The sequence below is a fragment of the Ovis aries genome, chromosome 1 (assembly GCF_016772045.2).
Source record: "Ovis aries strain OAR_USU_Benz2616 breed Rambouillet chromosome 1, ARS-UI_Ramb_v3.0, whole genome shotgun sequence".
Taxonomy (NCBI): Eukaryota; Metazoa; Chordata; class Mammalia; order Artiodactyla; family Bovidae; genus Ovis; species Ovis aries.
Genome location: NC_056054.1, coordinates 111,654,653 through 111,674,818, shown reverse-complemented (window position 1 = coordinate 111,674,818; position 20,166 = coordinate 111,654,653). Strand labels below are relative to the sequence as shown.

Sequence of the window (20,166 nt, the reverse complement as noted above, 5' to 3'; positions counted from 1 at the left end):
AATTGTGCGGTAGGTTGAACATTCTTTGGCATGGCCTTTCTTTAGGATTGGAATGAAAACTGACCTTTTCCAGTCCTGTGGTCACTGCTGAGTTTTCCAAATTTGCTGGCATAATGAGTGCATCACTTTCACAGCATCATCTTTCAGGATTTGAAATAGCTCAACTGGAATTCCATCACCTCCACTAGCTTTGTTCATAGTGATGCTTTCTAAGGCCCACTTGACTTCATATTCCAGGATGTCTGGCTCTAGGTGAGTGATCATACCATCATGATTATCTCAGTTGTGAAGATCTTTTTTTGTACCGTTCTTCTGTGTATTCTTGCCACCTCTTCTTAATATCTTCTGCTTCTGTTAGGTCCATACCATTTCTGTCCTTTATCGAGCCTATCTTTGCATGATATGTTCCCTTGATATCTCTAATTTTCTTGAAGAGATCTCTAGTCTTTCCCATTCTGTTGTTTTCCTCTATTTTTTTTCCACTGATGGCTGAGGAAGGCTTTCTTATCTCTCCTTGCTATTCTTTGGAACTCTGCATTCAAATGGGAATATTCTTCCTTTTCTCCTTTGCTTTTTGCTTCTCTTCTTTTCACAGCTATTTGTAAGGCCTCCCCAGACAGCCATTTTGCTTTTTTGCATTTCTTTTCCATGGGGATGGTCTTGATTCCTGTCTCCTGTACAATGTCCCGAACCTCCGTCCATAGTTAATCAGGCACTCTATCAGATCTAATCCCTTAAATCTATTTCTCACTTCCACTGTATAATCATAAGGGATTTGATTTAGGTCATACCTGAATGGTCAATTGGTTTTCCCTACTTTCTTCAATTTAAGTCTGAATTTGGCAATAAGGAGTTCATGTGCTGCGATTCATGGGGTCACAAAGAGTCGGATATGACTGAGCGACTGAACTGAACTGATGGCACACCCAAGACAGTCACTTGACTCTTTCCAGCTCCCTGAACAACTCCATTTTTCTATCTGATGGGTTAAATCCTTCCCGTGATGCAAAGCCAATGCTCTCACAGTGAAAAAGGAAATGACATTCTACTTGGTGGTATACTTTCTACAATCTCCAGTGACCAAGGCACTCCCTTCACTGGACAAATTACACTAGCCTTAACAAAAACCTCACAAACTTATTGAAATTATCTGTCATTATCATCCTCAATCATGAGGCAAGGTCAACAAAACTAATGGAAAGAAACAGGCTTGAGCAGAACAAAAATTAATTACATAGGATTGAATGAACCAAAAAATATAATTATAACTTGTATGACATTTGTCTGACATATTACTGGCTTAATCTTTGTATTTCAGATTTAAAGGAAAATTTGCCCTTAAGCTGATTATGATTTATAGCAACTTGGTAAATTATACTTTGTAAATAGGATTGAAATGTTTCTCTTTCCTCCCTACGTGATCCCTCCAGAAATTAGAAACTCTCAGGAGCCAGAAGCCTTATCAATGAGTAAGGAAGGTCACCTCTTAACAAGTTCAAGAATCTCAAAGGAGTTCCCTGGTGACCTAGTGGTTAGGATTCAGTGCCATCACTGCTCTGGCCCAGCTTTGATCCTTGGTTGGGAACTGAAATCATGCAAACTGGGATTATACATAGTACAATTATATATGTGTGTGTGTGTCTATGTGTATATCTCAAGATATTTTGAGGACCTTGAGAAGAGAAGAATTCACCCAAATTGATAGATACTGCAGGCAGAATCTGTTACAAGCCATTGGTGTGGCTTGACTGCCCTTGACACTCCTTTTAAAAGTTCAATCTGAGAGGCTTTTAAAAGCTCAATGTGAGATTCCTTATGAGTTTCAGCACAGCTGATTTTTTCAAAGTCTATGTGATTAGATAACCAGACTTATTTTGCAAACAAACTAATATTAACTTGGCTGTGTTTGGTAAAAATTAGGGTAATTTTAGAGAAAAAAATGATTGTGCTTCAATATAAAATTCTGCTGCTGCTACTGATGCTGTTTAATCACTGAGTCATGTCCAGCTCTTTGTGACCCCATGGACTGCAGCCCACGAGGCTCCTCTGTAAGTGGGAATTTTCAGGCAAGAATACTGGAATGGGATGCCATTTCCTTCTTCAAAGGATCTTCCCGACCTAGGGACTGAACTCATGTCTCCTGCTTGGCAGGGGGTTCTTTACCACTGAGCCACATGGGAAGCCCATGTTAAATTCTAGTTTTGTTCATTGAGATCCATATTTATTGTCTAAATCTCATTTCCCAAGTAGCTATTTTTACTATGTTACATTGTTGTAAAGCTTAATTAATTGAGTTATTTAAAAAATATTCTAAGCTTGTTTCTGAAACTGATCACTGTAATCTATTTTGGGGTGAAGATCAGATGCCCCCTGATCTATAATCAGGGGATTATGCATACCGGAAGAAGCATAGTTTAAAGGATTGTCTCCAACCTAGAAGAAAGATGACATCAGGTAGCCTTAAGTACATCATGCACTAAGAAACTGAAGGAAATTAACTCAAATTTATATTACCTACTTAAGAAGGGCCACTACATTGGGCTGGTCTGTAGAAAGGACTGCTGTCCCCAAACAATATTAATACCAGGATGAGAAGGCAACAGCAGTGATATGCAACTGACCCAGACAGGCCTTAAGATCTGACATACAAATCTAAGTGAATTGTTTACCAAATGTTTTTCTCCCTATCAACACTGAAAGTTACTGTTTCAGTCATTTCAGTAACAACAACTATATGTTGTCACATAATGGAAGTCTAGAAAAAATTCCAAGTAAGAACTAATTAATAGCTACAATTTACTGAGTTGTATATAGAATAATGACCCTCCAAAGATAATTATACTCTAATCCCAGAATTTGTGAATGTGTTAGGTTACATGGTTAAGGGAAATTAATATCACAGATGGAATTAAGGTTGTTCCTTATCTGACTTTTTTAAAATTGATGTTATATGTATTTTATGACAATTTTAAACATTTAAAAATACTTTCAAATGACATACAATAAGTTTCACATATTAAAACTATATAATAGATTTTACTTTTGGCGTATGCATACAATTGTGACATCATCACAATGAAAACAATGAACATATTTATCATCTCCAATATATTCACTGTGTAATCCTGTGCTTCCCGTAGCCCCAGCTCCTACTCTCAGCCAACAACTGATTTTGTAATTACTAGAGATTAATGTATGTTTTCTAAAATTATATATATATAGAATCAGTATGTAAAAAAAGAAAAGAAAGTTATTGTTTTACTTTTAAACCACACTGTTGCCCTCAGTAGTTATGATAGAAATAAAATTCTCTAATGAAGTTTTACAGAGTATTACCACTATGATGTGTAATACTGCTGGCTAAAATTTATTGCTGAAAGCACAAGTATAATGCTCATGAGACAATTGAGTATGATTGATAAAATGTATAGCCTATAAAATGTTTCCCCATTAACATACCTCTGAGCCTGTCTGCAATATCTGATTAGTTTTCCCCCAACATGGATAACTAGACAAATAGAAAGGAGGTCTAAAATAGAGGACATGATCTAACCCTGTGGCAGGCAGCTGAACTACCCCAGCATTAAGGGACAGATACTCTGATCATCAATGCTTTCTATTGAAAGATTCAGAATCAAAAGGGCAAAATCATGAAAGAAATTTTTGCATATTGAGGTATGTAGGGTCTTTCTGGCTTTAGGCTAACCAAAATAGCCTGTTTGTGGCCTTTTAAACATGCATTGTACATCTGCTTTAACCATTAAGAAAAAAATGCGTTTAAAAAATCAGAATGGAATAACTATGGTTCAAACATCCAAACTAGAGCTCGGTGGCCATTGTGGATATGAGTTCAGATACATTCCTACGTTACCAAGAACTTGAGTTTTCTAAATTTATTCAGCTCAGTGCAGCTGCTCAGTCGTGTCCGACTCTTTAAGACCCCATGAATCGCAGCATGCCAGGCCTCCCTGTCCGTCACCAACGCCCGGAGTTCACTTTTCTTATATGCAAGCCTAATTCCTAAATAAAATAAAATAAAACAATAATGGAGTCTAGGGCCAGCTAAGTTATTTACATAAGAGAGTAAGTAAGGACATTTGCAAATATTTATGGACTCAGACTATATACTTCCTGAGTACACTTAATTTACTCAATAGCATACTCTAACAAAATTTAAAATAGATCAATAACCTCAGATATGCAGATGACACCACCCTTATGGCAGAAAGTGAAGAGAAACTAAAAAGCCTCTTGATGAAAGTGGAAGAGGAGAGTGAAAAAGTTGGCTTAAAGCTCAACATTCAGAAAACGAAGATCATGGCATCTGGTCCCATCACTTGATGGGAAATAGATGGGGAAACAGTGGAAACAGTGTCAGACGTTATTTTGGGGGCTCCAAAATCACTGAAGATGGTGACTGCAGCCATGAAATTAAAAGATGCTTACTCCTTGGAAGGAAAGTTGTGACCAACCTATATAGCATATTGAAAAGCACAGACATTACTTTGCCAACAAAGGTCCATCTAGTCAAGGCTGTGGTTTTTCCTGTAGTCATGTATGGATGTGAGAGTTGGACTGTGAAGAAGGCTGAGCACCAAAGAATTGATGCTTTTGAACTGTGGTGTTGGAGAAGACTCTTGAGAGTCCCTTGGACTGCAAGGAGATCCAACAAGTCCATTCTAAAGGAGATCAGCCCTGGGTGTTCCTTGGAAGGAATGATGCTAAAGCTGAAACTCCAGTACTTTGGCCACCTCATGTGAAGAGCTGACTCATTGAAAAAGACTCTGATGCTGGGAGGGATTGGGGGTAGGAGGAAAAGGGGACGACAGAGGAGGAGATGGTTGGATGGCATCACCGACTCGATGGACGTGACTTTGAGTGAACTCCGGGAGTTGGTGATGGACAGGGAGGCCTGGCGTGCTGCGAATCATGGAGTCTCAAAGAGTCAGACATGACTGAAGGACTGAACTGAACTGAACTCAACTGAAAACAACAAATTACCTGATTTAAAAGTGGGCAGAAGTCATAAATAGACATTTTCCCAAAGATATACAGATGGCCAACCAACACATTAAAAGATGCTTAATTCACTAATCACCAAAGAAATGCATATCAAGACCACAATGAGATATCATCTAACACCTGTCAAAACTGCTATTATCAAAAAGTCTACAAATGACAAATATTGATCATAGTGATGATGTGGAAGAAGGGAACCCTGGTACCCTTATGATGGGAATGTAAATTAATAAAGTCACTATGGAAAACAGTACGGATTTTCCTCAAAAACTGAAACTACAGCCAACATCAGTCCAGTTCAGTCGCTCAGTCGTGTCCGACTCTTTGCGACCCCATGAATCGCAGCACGCCAGGCCTCCCTGTCCATCACCAAATCCCAGAGTTCACTCAGACTTGCATTCATCGAGTCGGTGATGCCATCCAGCCATCTCATCCTCTGTCGTCCCCTTCTTCTCCTGCCCCCAATCCCTCTCAGCATCAGAGTCTTTTCCGATGAGTCAATGCTTCTCATGAGGTGGCCAAAGTACTGGAGTTTCAGCTTTAGCATCATTCCTTCCAAGGAACACCCAGGGCTGATCTCCTTTAGAATGGACTTGTTGGATCTCCTTGCAGTCCAAGGGACTCTCAAGAGTCTTCTCCAACACCACAGTTCAAAAGCATCAATTCTTTGGTGCTCAGCCTTCTTCACAGTCCAACTCTCACATCCATACATGACTACAGGAAAAACCACAGCCTTGGCTAGACGGACATAAGTCGGCAAAGTAATGTCTCTGCTTTTGAATATACTATCTAGGTTGGTCATAACTCTTCTTCCAAGGAGTAAGTGTCTTTTAATTTCATGGCTGCAGTCACCATCTTCAGTGATTTTGGAGCCCCAAAAAATAACGTCTGACACTGTTTCCACTGTTTCCCCATCTATTTCCCATGAAGTGATGGGACCAGATGCCATGATCTTCGTTTTCTGAATGTTCAGCTTTAAGCCAACTTTTTCACTCTCCTCTTTCACTTTCATCAAGAGGCTTTTGAGTTCCTCTTCACTTTCTGCCATAAGGGTGGTGTCATATGCATATCTGAGGTTTTTATATTTCTCCTGGCAATCTTGATTCCAGGTTGTGTTTCTTCCAGTCCAGCGTTTCTCATGATGTATTCTGCATATAAGTTAAATAAGCAGGGTGACAATATACAGCCTTGATGTACTCCTTTCCCTATTTAGAACCAGTCTGTTGTGCCATGTCCAGTTCTAACTGTTGCTTCTTGGCCTGCACATAGATTTCTCAAGCGGCAGGTCAGGTGGTCTGGTATTCCCATCTCTTTCAGAATTTTCCACAGTTTATTGTAATCCACACAGTCAAAGGCTTTGGCATAGTCAATAAAGCAGAAATAGATGTTTTTCTGGAACTCTCTTGCTTTTTCCATGATCCAGCAGATGTTGGCAATTTGATCTCTGGTTCCTCTGCCTTTTCTAAAACCAGCTTGAACATCATGGAGTTCACGGTTCACGTATTGCTGAAGCCTGGCTTGGAGAATTTTGAGCATTACTTTACTAGCATGTGAGATGAGTGCAATTGTGCGGTAGTTTGACCATTCTTTGGCATTGCCTTTCTTTTGGATTGGAATGAAAACTGACCTTTTCCAGTGCTGTGGCCACTGCTGAGTTTTCCAAATTTGCTGGCATATTGAGTGCAGCACTTTCACAGCATCATCTTCCAGGATTTGAAATAGCTCTACTGGAATTCCATCACCTCCACTTGCTTTGTTCATAGTGATGCTTTCTAAGGCCCACTTGACTTCACATTCCAGGCTGTCTGGCTCTAGATTAGTGGTCACAACATCGTGATTATCTGGGTCATGAAGATCTTTTTTGTACAGTTCTGTGTATTCTTGCCACCTCTTCTTAATAGCTTCTGCTTTCTGTTAGGTCCGTACCATTTCTGTCCTTTATCGAGTCTATCATCTGCTGATGGACATCTAGGTTGCTTCCATGTCCTAGCTATTGTAAACAGTGCTGCAATGAACATTGGGGGGTACATGTGTCTCTTTCAATTTTGGTTTCCTCAGTTACACCACATCTTTTTAAATCCATTTATTTGTTGATGAACACTTAGGTTGCTTCCATACCTTAGCTATTGTAAATCATGCTGTTAATAACATTGAGGTGCAGACATGTTTTCACACTAGCATTTCTTGTTTCAGATATATACCCAGGAGTGGAATTGGTTCATGACAGCCAACATATGACCCCACAATTCCACTCCTGGGTATATATCTGAAAAAAAAAATGCTAGTTTGAAAAGATGTCTGCACCTCAATGTTATTAACAGCATGATTTAAAATAGCAAAGATATGGGAACAACCTAAGTGTTCATCAACAAATAAATGGATTTAGAAAGATGTGGTGTAACTGAGGAAACCAGAATTGAAAGAGACACATGTACCCCCAATGTTCATTGCAGCACTGTTTACAATAGCTAGGACATGGAAGCAACCTAGATGTCCATCAGCAGACGAATAGATAAGAATGCATTTGAATCAGTTCTAGTGAGGTGGATGAAACTGGAGCCTATTTTACAGAGTGAAGTAAGTCAGAAAGAAAAACACCAATACAGTATAGTGATAGTGAAGTCGCTCAGTTGTGTCCAACTCTTTGCGACCCCATGGACTGTATGTAGCCTGCCAGGCTCCTCCCTCCATGGGATTCTCCAGGCAAGGGTACTGGAGTGGGTTGCCATATATTAATGCATATATATGGAATTTAGAAAGATGGTAACAATGACCCTATATGTGAGACAACAAAAGAGACACAGATGTAAAGAACAGACTTTGGACTCTGTGGGAGATGAGGGTGGGATGATTTGAGAGAATAGCATTGAAACATGTATATTATCATATGTGAAACAGATCACCAGTCCAGGTTTGATGCATGAGACAGGGTGCTCAGGGCTGGTGCACTGGGATGACCCTGAGGGATGGGATGGGGAGGGAGGTGGGAGGGGGGTTCAGGATGGGGAACATATGTACACCCATGGCTGATTTATGTCAATGTATGGCAAAAACCATTACAACATTGTATAGTAATTAGCCCCCAAATAAAATAAATAAATTGATTTTTTAAAAAGATGTAGTGTGTATATATATATACACACACACATATATGTGTGCATGTGTGTGTAATGAAATACTACTCAGACATAAAAAAAACATAAAGTTTTGCTATTTGTAACAATATGGATGGACTTGAAGGATATTATACTAAGTAAAATAAGACAGAGAAAGGTAGATATTGGAGGTTAAGTATTTGTGGAATCCAAAAATAAAACAAATGAATACAACAAAACAGATTTTCAGGCATAGAGAACAGACTGGTGGTTACCAGAGGGGAGAGAGAAGTGGGGAGAAACAGGATGGGGCATGGATTGAGAAGTACAAATGTATAAAAACAGACAGGCTACAGGGATGTATTGTATAGCACAGGGAAATATAATCATTATGTTTTGGTGACTTTCAGTGGAATATAATCTATAAAAGTGTTGAGTTGCTATGGTGTACACCTGAAACTAGTATGGTGTTGTAAATTAACTACACTTCAATTTAAAATATAGAGCAAAATAAATATTTCCAAAAAGAGGGGGAAGCTATGGAACTTCAAGATATACTAGTGACCAAAGAAAACAATAGTAGTAAATTCCCAAACTGTTGAGAATAACAATTTTAACATAAATATTACTAGGAGATAATTAATAAAGCAGAAAATGATTTTAAAAACTAATAAAGAAATAAAACTCCAGCTGATTTCAACAAAATGAAGAGATTGAAAGAAACAAATGCTAATATTTCATCTTGCTCAGGATTGGGAATATCAACACTAATTAATTCTCATTAATTAATAGAAAAATGGAGATTTTATAACTGATAGAAAATAATAACTGATAGAAAAATATAGATTTTATATTTATTAAATGTTTTTGTGAAACCATTAATAGAATAGATTATCTTTGAGATTTAGCCCAGTCTGTTAAGGCATTGTAACATATTGATGAAAGAAAGAACTTAGCAGTAAGAAAACTGACTTCTAGGTAACCAGTTTGTGAATATTAGGCTACATAGCTCAACCAGATAGAAATTAGAAGAAATCACTGCAGTGAGCAGGACAAGAGACACCATCAAGAAATTGTTTAACTGGCCAAGTTAACTGGAATGAAAAGAAATATAACCATCTTTCTGGCAATTTCCACTTGTATTTCAAGCAATGTTTGATTTAAGAATGTAAATGCTATACCATTAGGTGACTAAAATTTTATGATAACTATGTCTTTTAAGTAGATTGCATATATTTTTCTCATCATGCTTTTTCTGGTTCAAACCACACACTACAATGTGCTTACTGCACAAAGCTCACATTAAAAATGAAATCTAGAAATTATGTTGGAGTCTTGGTGACACCCAGTGTCTTGACAATTTAATATAAATTTGAGGACTTAGAACTAAATGATGTACCATTTTCCAAGGAGAGGTGAAAGCAATTATTTAAAATGTCTACGAGTAATTTGAGAGTATGACTGATGAGGATATTCAGTCAAATCTGCATACTTAAAAACTGAAAACTGTACATTGAGTTTCAAGCACAATAGTTGCTTTCTACTCAAGGAGACAGATGTTGGAGACTCCAAAAGTTCTTTGCTTAAATGTCTGGAAACAAATTTGCACACATGTATACACAGCAAAGGGGTGTCCCAGGTGGCTCGGTGGTAAAGAATTTGCCTGTAATGCAGAAGATGTAGGTTTGGTCCCTGAGTTGGAAAGATCCCCTGGAGAAGGAAATGGAAATCCATTCCAGTATTCTTACATGGGAAACCCCATGGACATAGAAGCCTGATGGCCTACAGTCCATAATGTCACAAAGTTGGACACAACTGGAGTGATTTAGCACACACACACACACACACACACACACACACACACACACACACACCTCTGACGAACACAGATGCAAAATTCCTCAACAAAATATTAGCAAACCAATTGAAAAATACATTTAAAAGATTATATGCCATGACCAGGTAGGATTTACCTCTGCAATGCAAGGATAACTTAACATCTGCAAATCAATCAATGTGATGCATCACATTAATAGAGTAAAAATAATATGACTATTTCAGTAGATGCAAAATTTTTTGAAAAAAATTATCATTAATTAATCATAAAAATTCTCTAAAAATGGGTATAAAGGAAATACCTTAACATTATATAGACCATATATGACAAGCCCGCAGCTAGTGTCATACTCAACAGCGAAAACATGAGTTCCTCTAAAATCAGGAACAAGCCACTGCCACCACTTGTATTCAGCAGAGTAGTGGAAGTCATAGTACTAGCCAGAGTAATTAGACAAGAAAAAGAACTAAAATGCATTCCAACTGAAAAGGAAGAAGTAAAATTCTCTCTGCAGATGATATAATATTACATATAGAAAACCACAAACCCTTCACCAAAAAAAAAAAAAAAACCTGCTAGAAATAATAAATTTAGTAAAAATGCAAGGTATAAAACCAATATACAAATAACTTGTTTTTATATACACTGATAATGAGCCATAAGAAATTAAGAAAATAATCTTATTTACAATTAATCAAAAAGAATAAAATATTAATATTGGGATAAATTTAATAAGGAGGTGAAAGTTCTGTACACAAAACTATAATACATTAATGAAATAACTGCATTCATGTATATCTTAGAGAAAGCAGTGATACCTCCTTTCTTGAGGTCAGTTATTAAGGATTCAGGAACTAATGTTGAATGCTTCAGTTCAGTTCAGTTCAGTCGCTCAGTGGTGTCGGACTCTTTGCGACCCCATGAATCGCAGTAAGCCAGGCCTCCCTGTCCATCACCAACTCCCGGAGTTCATTCAGACTCATGTCCATTGAGTCGGTGATGCCATCCAGCCATCCCATCCTCTGTCGTCCCCTTTCCCTCCTGCCTCCAATCCCTCCCAGCATCAGAGTCTTTTCCAATGAGTCAACTCTTCGCATGAGGTGGCCAAAGTATTGGAGTTTCAGTTCTGTTTAACATCAGAAAGTATGCTGTAAATGTCTTCAAATTTCCTGGAAGTAAAACAAACAGATGAGGAATGCTGCTATTTCTTTCTTTCTTTTTGAAGTTTTTAAAGCTTTTTTTATATATATACAAAGAGCTAGTACTGTTTCTGCATAAGGCAGGTGTGCTGCAAAATGTTGATGTGTTCCTTCCATTTAAGGAAGTTTGGTTAGTCCAACTTAATGAAGCCGATGTCCATCGCGTACAGCTGGAAACGCTGGCGGCACATATTGCGGCCGTATTTCCAGATCAGACCTTGCTGGTTTGAGCAGACCTAGCAAGAGTGAGAACTCTGGCCGAAATTTCTCAGATGGCTCCTGTAGAGCTGTTGGTGACCTATATTGCTTTCTCAGCTGCAACGAGGTAAAAGGTGTTATTTCTTATCAATGCATATAACCTATACAACTGGTAGGACACATCTGAACTAAATTTAAATGTTCCATCACATGTCCGGTACTCATATTTAACCAAATCATCCAAGCCAGATTCTGTGCCAAATATCAATATTCTCCACTATCAAATAGAAAAACTTTCCACCATTTTCAAGAACATATTCATCAGGAATCGTGATTTGACAGAGCTAAAGAAAACTTGATATTTCTTTTGTCTCCATCTTCTAATATTGCATGATACATTTAATAAAGATGGCATTAGAGAACAAACAGTTGTATCTAAAGTAGCTAAAGAATTGAGAAATAATTCTCTCAAAGAGTGTTGTCAATTACTAAACACCTCTTTTATATTTGCTGCTGCTGCTGATGCAAAGTCACTTCAGTCGTGTCCGACTCTATGCGACCCCATATACGGCAGCACCCAGGCTCCCCCATCCCTGGGATTCTCCAGGCAAGAACACTGGAGTGGGTTGCCATTTCCTTCTCCAATGCATGAAAGTGAAAAGTGAAAAGTGAAAATGAAGTCGCTCAGTTGTGTCTGACTCAGCGACCCCATGGACTGCAGTGCACCAGGTTCCTCCATCCATGGGATTTTCCAGGCAAGAGTGCTGGAGTGGGGTGCCATTGTATTAGCTATAACTTGGTAAACTTTTAGTTTTAAGGGGGGTTGGGGATGACTGACAGAGAAGGCAATGGCATCCCATCAGAAAAACTTATATATTAAATTTTAAAATGTGATAAATGTTCAAAAAAAAAAAAAAACCCTGCTGGGCTTTTGAGTGGGATTATGTTGAATCTACAGATCAATCTGGGGAGAAGTATTACTTTTAAAAAATGCATTTATTTTTAATTAAAGCAAATTGCTTTACAGTATTATATTGGTTTCTGCCAAACATCATCATGAATGATATGTCTCCTCCCTCTTGAACCTACATCCCACCTCCCTCCTCATCCCACTCCTCTAGGTTGTTGCACTGGTTTGAGTTCCCTGAGTCATACAGCAGATTTCAATTAGCTATCTATTTTACATATGGTGACACTGCTTCCATGTTACTCTTTTCATACATCCCACCTTCTCCTTGCTCTCCCCCTCCTCCCATCACTGTGTCTACAAGTCTGTCCTCTATATCTGTCTGTCCATGGCTACTGTGAAAATAATTCCCTCAGTACTATCTTTCTAGATTCCATATGTATGTGTTAGTATACAATATTTGTTTTTCTCTTTCTGACTTACTTCATTCTGTAAAATAGGCTCTAGGTTCATCCACCTCATTAGAACTAACTGAAATATGTTCCTTTTTATGGCTGAGTATTATTCTATTGTGTATATGTACCACAGCTTCTTTATCCATTCATCTGTCAATGGACATCTAGGTTGCTTCCATATTCTAACTATTTTAGAGTGCTACAATGAATATTGGGGTACATGTGTCTTTTTCAATCTTGGTTTCCTAAGGATCACTATGAACAAAGCTAGTGGAGGTGATGGCATTCCAGTTGAACTATTTCAAATCCTCAAAGATGATGCTGTGAAAGTGCTGCACTCAATATACCAGCAAATTTGGAAAACTCAGCAGTAGCCACAGGACTGGAAAAGGTCAGTTTTCATTCCAATCCCAAAGAAAGGCAATGCCAAAGAATGGTCAAACTACCACACAATTGCACTCATTTCGCATGCTAGTAAAGTGATGCTCAAAATTCTCTAAGTCAGGCTTTAACAATACATGCACCGTGAATTTCCAGATGTTCAAGCTGGTTTTAGAAAAGGCAGAGGAACCAGAGATCAAATTGCCAACATCTGCTGGATCATGGAAAAAGCAAGAGAGTTCCAGAAAAACATCTATGTCTGCTTTATTGACTATGCCAAAGCCTTTGACTCTGTGGATCACAATAAATGGTGGAAAATTCTTCAAGACATAGGAATACCAGACCACCTGACCTGCGTCTTGATAAGCCTATATGCAGGTCAGGAAGCAACAGTTAGAACTGGACATGGAACAACAGACTGGTTCTAAATAGGGAAAGAAGTACTTCAAGGCTGTATATTGTCACCCTGCTTATTTAACTTCTATGCAGAGTACATCATGAGAAATGCTTGGCTGGAAGAAGCACAAGCTGGAATCAAGATTGCCAGGAGAAATATCAATAACCTCAGATATGCATATGACACCACCCTTATGGCAGAAAGTGAAGAGGAACTCAAAAGCCTCTTGATGAAAGTGAAAGAGGAGAGCGAAAATGTTGGCTTAAAGCTGAACATTCAGAAAACAAAGATCATGGCATCTGGTCCCATCACTTCATGGGAAATAGGTGGGGAAACAGTGGAAACAGTGTCAGACGTTATTTTGGGGGCTCCAAAATCACTGAAGATGGTGACTGCAGCCATGAAATTAAAAGACGTTTGCTCCTTGGAAGAAAAGTTATGACCAACCTAGATAGCATATTGAAAAGCAGAGACATTACTTTGCCAACAAAGGGCTGTCTAGTCAAGGCTGTGGTTTTTCCTGTAGTCATGTATGGATGTGAGAGTTGGACTGTGAAGAAGGCTGAGTGCCAAAGAATTGATGCTTTTGAACTGTGGTGTTGGAGAAGACTCTTGAGAGTCCCTTGGACTGCAAGGAGATCCAACCAGTCCATTCTAAAGGAGATCAGCCCTGGGATTTCTTTGGAAGGAATGATGCTAAAGCTGAAACTCCAGTACTTTGGCCACCTCATGAGAAGAGTTGACTGATTGGAAAAGACTCATGCTGGGAGGGACTGGGGACAGGAGAAGAAGGGGATGACAGAGGATGAGATAGTTGGATGGGTCACTGACTCGATGGACATGAGTTTGAGTGATCTCCAGGAGTTGGTGATGGACAGGGAGGCCTGGCGTGCTGGAATTCATGGGGTTGCAAAGAGTCGGACATGACTGAGCGACTGAAATGAACTGAACTGAACTGAATGATGCTGTTAGGAAGTGTTCTCATTTCATTCTTTTACATGTAGCTGTCCAGTTTTCCCAGCACCATTTAATGAAGAGGCTGTCTTTGCCCCATTGTATATTCTTGCCTTCTTTGTCAAAAATAAGGTACACATAGGTGTATGGGTTTATTTCTGGGCTTTCTATCTTGTTCCATTGGCCAATATTTCTGTTTTGTGCCAGTATCATACTGTCTTGATGACTGTAGCTTTGTAGTATAATCTGAAGTCAGGAAGGTTGATTCAGCTCCATCCTTCTTTCTCAAGACTCCTTTGGATATTTGGCGTCTTTTGTGTTTCCATATGAATTGTGAAATTTTTTGTTCTGGTTCTGTGAAAAATGCCTTGGTAATTTGATAGCGATCAAATTGAATCTGTAGATTGTGTTTGGTTCAGTTCAGTTCAGTTCAGTCACTCAGTCGTGTCCGACTCTTTGCAACACTATGAACTGCAGCACACCAGGCCTCCCTGTCCTTCACCAACTCCCAGAGTTTACTCAAACTCATGCCCATTGAGTCGGTGATGCTGTCCAACCATCTCATCCTCTGTTGTTCCCTTCTCCTGCTGCCTTCTATCTTTCCCAGCATCAGGGTCTTTTCAAATGAGTCAGCTCTTCACATCAGGTGGCCAAAGTGTTGGAGTTTCAGCTTCAACATCAGTCCTTCCAATGAATATTCAGGACTTATTTCCTTTGGGATGGACTAGTTGGATCTCCTTGCTGTCCAAGGGACTCTCAACAGTCTTCTCCAACACCACAGTTCAAAGGCATTTTCACAATATTGATTCTTCCTACGCAGGAACATGGAATACCTCTCCATCTGTTTATGTCACCTTTGATTTCTTTCATTAGTGTCATAATTTTCTGTGTACAGTCCTTTTGTCTCCCTAGGTAAGTTTTTTTCCTAGATATTTAAATTTTTTGTTGCAATGGTGAATGGAATTGATTCCTTAATTTCTCTTTCTGATTTTTCATTGTTAGTATACAGAAATGCAAGTGATTTTTGTGTATTGATTTTGCATCATGAAACTTTGCTAAATTCACTGATTAGCTCTAGTAACTTTCTGATACTATCTTTAGGGTTTTTATGTACAGTATCATGTCATCTGCAAACAGTGAGAGCTTTACTTCTTTTCCGATCTTGATTCCTTTTATTTCTTTTTCTTCTCTGATTGCTGGAGCTAGGACTTCCAGAACTATGTTGAATAATAGTGGTGAAAAGTGGACACACTTGTCTTGTTCCTGATCTTAGGGGGAATGCTTCAGTTTCTCACCATTGAGAATAATGTTTTTTACAGGCTTATCATATATGGCCTTTACTATGTTGAGGTAGGTTCCTTCTATGCCCATTTTTTGAAGAGTTTTAATCATAAATGGGTGCTGAATTTTGTCAAAGGCTTTTTCTGCATCTATTGAGATGATCATATGGTTTTTTTTCTTTCAGTTTGTTAATATGCTGTATTCCATTGATTGATTCATATACGTTGAAGAATCCTTGCATTCCTGGAATAAACCCAACTTAATCATGGTGTATGAGCATTTTGATGTGTTTCTGAATTCTGTTTGCTAAAATTTTGTTGAGGGTTTTTGTATCTATGTTCATCAGTAATATTAGCCTGTAGTTTTCTTTTTTGTGTGTTGTCTTTGTCTCATTTTGGTATCAGGGTGATGGTGGCCTCATAGAATGAGTTTGGAAGGGTTCCTTCCTCTGCAATTTTTAAAAATAATTTTAGAAGGATAAGCATTAGCTCTTCTCTAAATGTTTGATAGAATTATCCTGTGAAGCCATCTGGCCCTGGGCTTTTGTTTTTGGGGGGAGATTTTTTATCACAGCTTCAATTTTAGTGCTTGTAATTGGGCTGTTCATAATTTCTATTTCTTCCTGGTTCAGCCTTGGAAGATTGAACTTTTCTAAAAATCTGTCCATTTCTTCTAGGTTATCCATTTCATTGCCATATAGTTGTTTGTAATAGTCTCTTACAATCATTTGTATTTCTGCTTTGTCTGTTGTAACCTCTCCTTTTTCATTTCTAATTTTGTTGATTTGATTTTTCTCTCTTTTTTTCTTAATGAGTCTGGCTAAAGGTTTGTCGATGTTGTTTATCTTCTCAAAGAACCAGCTTTGAGTTTTGTTAATCTTTACTATTGTGTCTTTCATTTCTTTTTCATTTCTTTTTGTTCAGATCTTTATGATTTCTTTCCTTCTCCTAATTTTTTGTTCTTCTTTTTCCAGTTGTTTAAGGTATAAAGTTAGGCTGTCTATTCCATGTTTTTTCTTGTTTATTGAGGTAGGATTGTATTGCTATAAAATTCCCTCTCAGAACTGCTTTTTCTGCATCCCGTAGGTTTTGTGTTTTCGTTGTCATTTGTTTCTAGGAATTTTTTAATTTCCTTTTTTATTTCTTCAGTAAGCTGTTGGTTATTTTGAAACATATTATTTAATCTCCATGTGTTTGTGTTTCTTATAGTTTTTTCTTGTAATTAATATCTATTCTCATAGCATTATGGTTGGAGAAGATGCTTGATATGATTTCAGTTTTCTTAAATTTACTGAGGTTTGATTTTTGACCCAAGATGTGGTCTATCCTGGAGAATGTTCCATGCGCACTTGAGAAGAAGGTGTATTCTTCTGCATTTGGATGGGATGTCCTGAAGATATCAATGAGATCATCTCATCTAATGTATCATTTAAAACTTGTGTTTCCTTATTAATTTTCTGTTTTGATGATCTGTCCATTGGTGTGAGTGGAGTATTAAAGCCCCCTACTGTTATTGTGTAACTGTCAATTTCTTGTTTTATGTCTGTTAGTGTTTGTCTTATGTATTGAGGTGCCCCTATGTTGGGTGCATAGATATTTACAATTGCTATGTCCTACTAGCAGGTCCAGTCCTACTAACATTCCCATTTTTCCCCCTAGTTCCTTCATCCTACCTAGTTTTCTGTGGGTCTATATATTCTTTTCCACTGGTCAGATTCTCCTGTCTGCTCTCAGCTGGTGTTTTTCATGCACTTCTGTGTCTGAAGGTGTATTCCTCATATATGTGTGGAGAGAGATGTATTCCATGTCCACCTACTCCTCTGCCATCTTGTTCCCCCTTCATTGTTTTTGATTTTCATTTCTCTAATAATGAGTGATGTCAAGCATCTTTTCATGTGTTTATTAGTCATCTGTATGTCTTCTTTGGAGAAATATCTGTTTAGGTCTTTTTCCCACTCTTTTATTGGGTTGTTTGTTTTTCTGGTATTTGAGTTACATGAGCTGCTTGTATATTTTGGAAATCAATCCTTTGTCAGTTGTTTCATTTGTTATTATTTTCTCCCATTCTGAGGGTTATCTTTTTACCTTGTTTATAGTTTCCTTTGCTGCGCAAAAGCTTTTAAGTTTAATTAGGTCCCACCTGTTTATTTTTGTTTTTATTTCCATTACTCTAGAAGGTGGGTCATAGAGGATCTTCCTGTGATTTATATTATAGAGTGTTTTCTCTAGGTTTTCCTCTAAGAGTTTCATAGATACTGACCTTACATTTAGGTCTTTAATCCATTTGGAGTTTATCTTTGTGTGCTGTTAGGAAGTGTTCTAGTTTCATTCTTTAACATGTAACTTTCCAGTTGTCCCAGAACCACTTATTGAAGAGGCTGTCTTTGCCCCATTGTGTATTCCTCCCTCCTTTGTCAAAAATAAGGCACCCAGCGGTGTGTAGGTTTATCTCTGGACTATCTATCTTGTTCCATTGGCCTATATTTCTGTTTTTGTGCCAGTACCATACTTTCTTGATGACTGTAGCTTTGTAGTATAGTCTGAAGTCAGGAAGGTTGGTTTCTCCAGTTCCATTCTTCTTTCTCAAGATTGTTTTGGTTCTTTGGGGTCTTTTGTGTTTCCATATGAATTGTGACTTTTTTTGTTCTAGTTCTGTGAAAAATGACATTGGTACTTTGATAAGGATTTTATTCAATCTGTAGATTGCATTTGATGGTATAGTCATTTTCACAATATTGATTCTTTCAACTCAGGAACATGGAATATCTCTCCATCTGTTTGTGTTGTCTTCAATTCCTTTCATCAGGGTCTTATAGTTTTCTGTATATAGCTCTTTTTCTCCTTAGGTAGGTTTATTTCTCAATATTTTATTCTTTTTGCTGCCATGGTAAATGGGATTGACTCTTTAGTTTCTCTTTATGATTTTTAATTGTTAGTATATAAGAATGCAAGTGATTTCTGTGTTTTGATTTAGTATCCCATGACTTTGCTAAATTCACTGAATACCACTAGTAATTTTCTACTAGTATCTTTAGGGTGTTCTATGTATAGTATCATGTCAGCTGCAAACAGTGAGTGTTTTACTTCTTCTTTTCCAATCTAGATTCCTTTTATTTCTTTTCCTTTTTTGATTGCCATGGCTCGGACCTCAAATGTTGAATTATAGTGATGAGAATGGGCATCCTTGTCTTGTTCCTGTTTTTAGAGGGAATGCTTTCAGTTTTTCAACACTGAGAATAAGGTTTGCTGTGGGTTTATCATATATAGCCTTTATATGTTGAGATAGGTCCCTTTTATGCAGATTTTTGAAGAGCTTTATCATAAATCATTGCTGAATTTTGTCAAAAGTTTTTTCTGCATCTATTGAGATTACCATATGTTTTTATGTCTCAATTTGTTAATATACTGTATCACATTGATTGATTTGCATATATTGAAAAATCCTTCCATCCTTGGGATAAACCTAGGTTGGTCATGGTATATGATTTTTTTTAACTTTAATTTTATGTTTTTACTTTACAGTACTGTATTGGTTTTGCCATACATTGACATGATCCACCACAGGTGTACATGAGTTCCCAACCCTGAACCCCCCTCCCACCACCCTCCCCATATCATCTCTCTGGGTCATCCCAGTGCACCAGCCCCAAGCATCCTGTATCCTGTATCAAACCTAGACTAGCAAATCATTTCTTACATGATAGTGTACATGTTTCAATGTCATTCTCCCAAATCATCCCACCCTCGCCCTCTCCCTCAGAGTCCAAAAGTCTGTTCTTTACATCTGTGTCTCTTTTGCTGTCTCACATAGCATATAGAGTTATAATTACCATCTTTCTAAATTCCATATATATGTGTTAGTATACCGTATTGGTGTTTTTCTTTCTGGCTTACTTCACTCTGTATAATCAGCTCCAGTTTCATCCACCTCATTAGAACTGATTCAAATGTATTCTTTTTAATGGCTGAGTAATACTCCATAGTGTATATGTACCACAGCTTTCTTATCCATTCGTCTGCTGATGGACATCTAGGTTGCTTCCATATCCTGGCTATTATAAACAGTGCTGCAATGAACATTCGGGTACACGTGTCTCTTTCAATTCTGGTTTCCTCGGTGTGTATGCCCAGCAGTGGGATTGCTGTGTCATAAGGCAGTCCTATTTGTAGTTTTGCAAGGAATCTCCACACTGTTCTCCATAATGGCTGTACTAGTTTGCATTCCCACCAACAGTGTAAGAGGGTTCCCTTCTCTCCACACCCCCTCCAGCATTTATTGCTTGTGGACTTTTGGATCGCAGCCATTCTGACTGGTGTGAAGTGGCACCTCATTGTGGTCTTGATTTGCATTTCTCTGATAATGAGTGATGTTGAGCATCTTCTCATGTAAACACATGAGAAGCCATCCGTATGTCATCTTCAGAGAAATGTCTATCTAGTTCTT

General features: G+C 38.0%; 1 pseudogene; it reads right to left on the bottom strand.

The window, feature by feature from the left end:
- Positions 1 to 11,141: 11,141 nt before the first annotated feature.
- On the bottom strand, positions 11,142 to 11,573 carry LOC114118707 (small ribosomal subunit protein uS14-like; annotated as a pseudogene).
- Positions 11,574 to 20,166: the final 8,593 nt, after the last annotated feature.